The sequence below is a fragment of the Lactuca virosa genome, chromosome 1 (assembly GCF_052849685.1).
Source record: "Lactuca virosa cultivar CGN04683 chromosome 1, Lactuca_virosa_CGN04683_v6, whole genome shotgun sequence".
Taxonomy (NCBI): Eukaryota; Viridiplantae; Streptophyta; class Magnoliopsida; order Asterales; family Asteraceae; genus Lactuca; species Lactuca virosa.
In genome coordinates this window covers 317,822,849-317,826,659 of record NC_136426.1, presented here as the reverse complement: position 1 = coordinate 317,826,659, position 3,811 = coordinate 317,822,849, and positions in this window count along the sequence as shown.

The window sequence follows — 3,811 nt, the reverse complement described above, 5'->3', positions numbered from 1 at the left end:
AGGCTAGGACCCAACACAATACTTTTATAACTTGGAAGAGGGATGTCGTAATCCAAGATATAAAATATTTGAAGGTAGGCGAATGACGATTCACCAATTTCCACCATGAAAACGAAATATATATTATTAGGTTTTAATTGGTTTTTGAAACTCCTAGATCTTTGAGATTCATTGAACTGTTCAATGACATGTTTCAATCTCGAGTGTGCCCTTCAGGTTTTGTGACTGGGATGCCGAGGATCACAAAACAAGGTGTGAAGTAACCATGCAAATTACTTGGTACCCTTAAGTGTTTACCCCTCAATCGATGTGCCGGTTAACCACACACGCTCCATCGATACTATGATAAACATTAGGTTACCCTTTGCCTACCTTGTTAAATATGAGTTAGTGTGCCGGTTAACCACACATGCTCCACTAACCGACTTAAACAAAGTGCAAAGTGTAATTTCATGGATTAGCACCTTATTCACTTTTTCCTAAGTAACTAAGATTGGGTATTTATAAAAGGTTTAGTTACTTAGTATTTATCATTAATACTTTTAATGAAGGGAGAATTATAGTCCTTGTCCTACCCGTTCGGCTAACGACCCTCCACCGGTCAAGGAAGCGGTGGGTGAGAGTGGACACCCATTAAACTGCCATTTTATAGGCAGTAACCTTATACCCCCCTTATAGACCGGCTTCATGAATGAGGCCTACTAACGGTAAGACTGACTTTGTTCTTATACATATATATATATATATATATATATATATATATATATATATATATATATATATATATATAAGTATTAACTATTAATATTATAATAGTATAAGGGTGTATTTTAAACATTTAAAATACTTGGTGGTTTAATCTATTAATTAAACTATACTCTTAATTTAATTAAACTTAAACCATGTCTTTATGGAATTATTAACTCTTTTAATTAGACACTTTAATTAATTTAATGAAGTCCATAAAGTTTGAACTTTAACTTTTAAAATTCTTGGGTTTGGAATTAAAGTGTATATGGGGTTTGACTTTACAAATTCCAAAACTTGAGGATAAGTTTTGAACAATTCAAAAAACTTATGGTTTCCATAACTTATGAATTTTAAAGTGGTTTAATGGAAAAAACCCTTCAAGTTCCATAACTTGTAGACAAGTTATGAAAGACTTTAAAAGCATTAAAAATGTGACTCTTCATTTTTTCATAACTTATGGAATTTTTATGGGTTTTAAAATTCATAAATGTGACTTTTCATGTAACTTGAGGACAAGTTACAAAAACACATATTATGAACAACTTCAAGATTAATTTGGATTGAAAACAACTATCTCATAATTTTTCCTATTAATCTAAACAAACTCATAAACATGAACATTCATAATCAACATTTTTCAAGCATCATATAAACATGTATAAAACTTGAAACTTTGATTATTATCCTTTATTTGGATGAGAATAAACATTACCATAGTATCAAAAAACAAATTTTATGAACAAAAACACTTTGCGGTAATGATTCTAATCCAAAACAGGCCAAAAAACTCGAAGATAAGCTGTCAGGGGGTCCAACTCGTCGAGTGCATGAACCAACTCGACGAGTTGGATGAATTTGTTCATGGACTCGTCGAGTCCATCACTGGACTCGTCGAGTCCATCACTGGACTCGTCGAGTCTGCTGTCCCGACAGCAAAAAATTCGATTTTTTTCAGTTTTTTTTTCAGCAACTTGCATCAAGTATAATTGAAAACAACCCATGGCTCTGATACCACTGTTGGGTTTTGGTATACTACAACATCCTATGGTGCACATACAACCCTAAATACCTTGGATCTATGTTTTTACTAATTATACATGCAAATGGTTTCCAAGGTATTAATCTTACAACTAGCATGCATTTAACATAAAATTATAATATACTAGTTAGCATGACATACCTTTTGATGGAGCTTGAATTCTTGGTGTATTTGGCCTTAAAGAGCTTAGCCCCAATAGTGTGGAAGCCTCAAATGGAATCACAACACACCATGGACAAAGGATGAACTTGAGAGAGAATTCCATGCACACAAAAGACACCATGAACTCAAAAAAGATACAAGTGGCGATTTTGGGCAATGAAGTATCTATTTATATGTGGGATTTCTAGGGTCATGGATATAACCCAAATCCATACCCATGGGTTTTATGATCCATGGTTCATGTGGCCCAACTCTTTATGTATCCATACATAAACTTGGTCCAACATGGATCATAAGCCCAACACATACAAATATAACTAATTATCATAATTAGTCCCCATAGATTTAATTAGTCTCTTTCGACCACTAAATTAATTCCAAATTAATTCTTGATCACTACTAATTAAAACATATGATTTCATATTAATATATTATTACTTATAATATATTAATAAACCATAAATAACCGTCTCTCAAAAGTCCATCCTAACAAATTGTCCTGATGATATGCAACCCAAATGGACCATGCTACTCTCGGGTCGAATACATACCAATAATAGTTATGGGCTTAGACACCTAATCCAACAGTTTATGTGCTATTTGTTTGTGTGTTGGTACTTTGAGGGAACTCACTAAGCTTTGTGCTTAGAATTTTGTTGATAGTTTCAGGTTCTTAAGATGATTCGTGGCAAGGCAAAGGCGTGACCGTACACATCATTGGTTTTATAACGCATTGGATCTTGAGAGACTCTGATTATAAATCATGTTTTGGAGACAATGTTTTTGTAAACACTTTTATCAGTAAATGGGTTGTTTTGAAAAGTTTAAATTTGTTGAAAAATTTGGAATGTTACAAAGGCTCCATACTCAAACTTAGTAGAAGAACGAGAAATAGTACTCTGTTTCTTGATTTTCCAAGATACAAGGGAAATAGACAAGATATCAAGTACCAAACCTTCTGCTGTATAGACACTTAGCCTAATCAGCATCAACAAAACCCACAAGACTAAGAGAATCATTTTTAGTTATATGAACACCTTTTCTTGGACTTTCTTTCATATATCTCAATTGTCTAATAGCAATGTTCAATGTGACTTATAAGGTTTGTGCATATATTGACTTAAATTTTGAACAGTATATGAAATATCAGGACGAGTCATAATCAAGTAAATCAATTTACCAATCAATTTGTGATATTCAGTGATATTCGCCACATAATGAGAACTCTCTAAATCACATTCTCTTTTAATAACAATATTAGCTTCCAAAGGAGTCTTAACAGGTTTACAAGCCAACATCCCAAATTCATGCAACAATTCCAAACAATAGTTTCTTTGATTAAGACAAATTCCTTTATCTGTTTTAATTACATCAATTCCCAAAAAGTATTTTAATTCTCCTAAATCTTTAATCAGAAATTGTGACTTCAAAAAATTCTTAACATTTTCTAGTTCAACCTTGCAATTACTAGTGATAATAATGTCATCTACATAAACTAATAGAATGACAATAGTATTTTTAAATTCTTTAACAAACAAGAAATAATCATTAATGCTTTGTTTAAACACAAACGAGGAAAGAAAACAATGCAATTTTTCATTCCACTTCCTGGGAGCTTTTTTAAGTCCATAAAGAGGCTTAATCAATTTAAAAACTCTGACATCATCCTTAGAATGATATCCTTCAGGAAGTTGCATATAAACACTTTCAGATAAATCACAATATAAAAAAGCATTGTTTATGTCAAGTTTATATTAGGGCCAAGAATGATGAATAGCCAAAGAAAGACAAATTCTAACAGTGACAATTTTAGCAACTGGAGAAAAAGTCTCCTCATAATCTATCACTTCTCTTTGATTG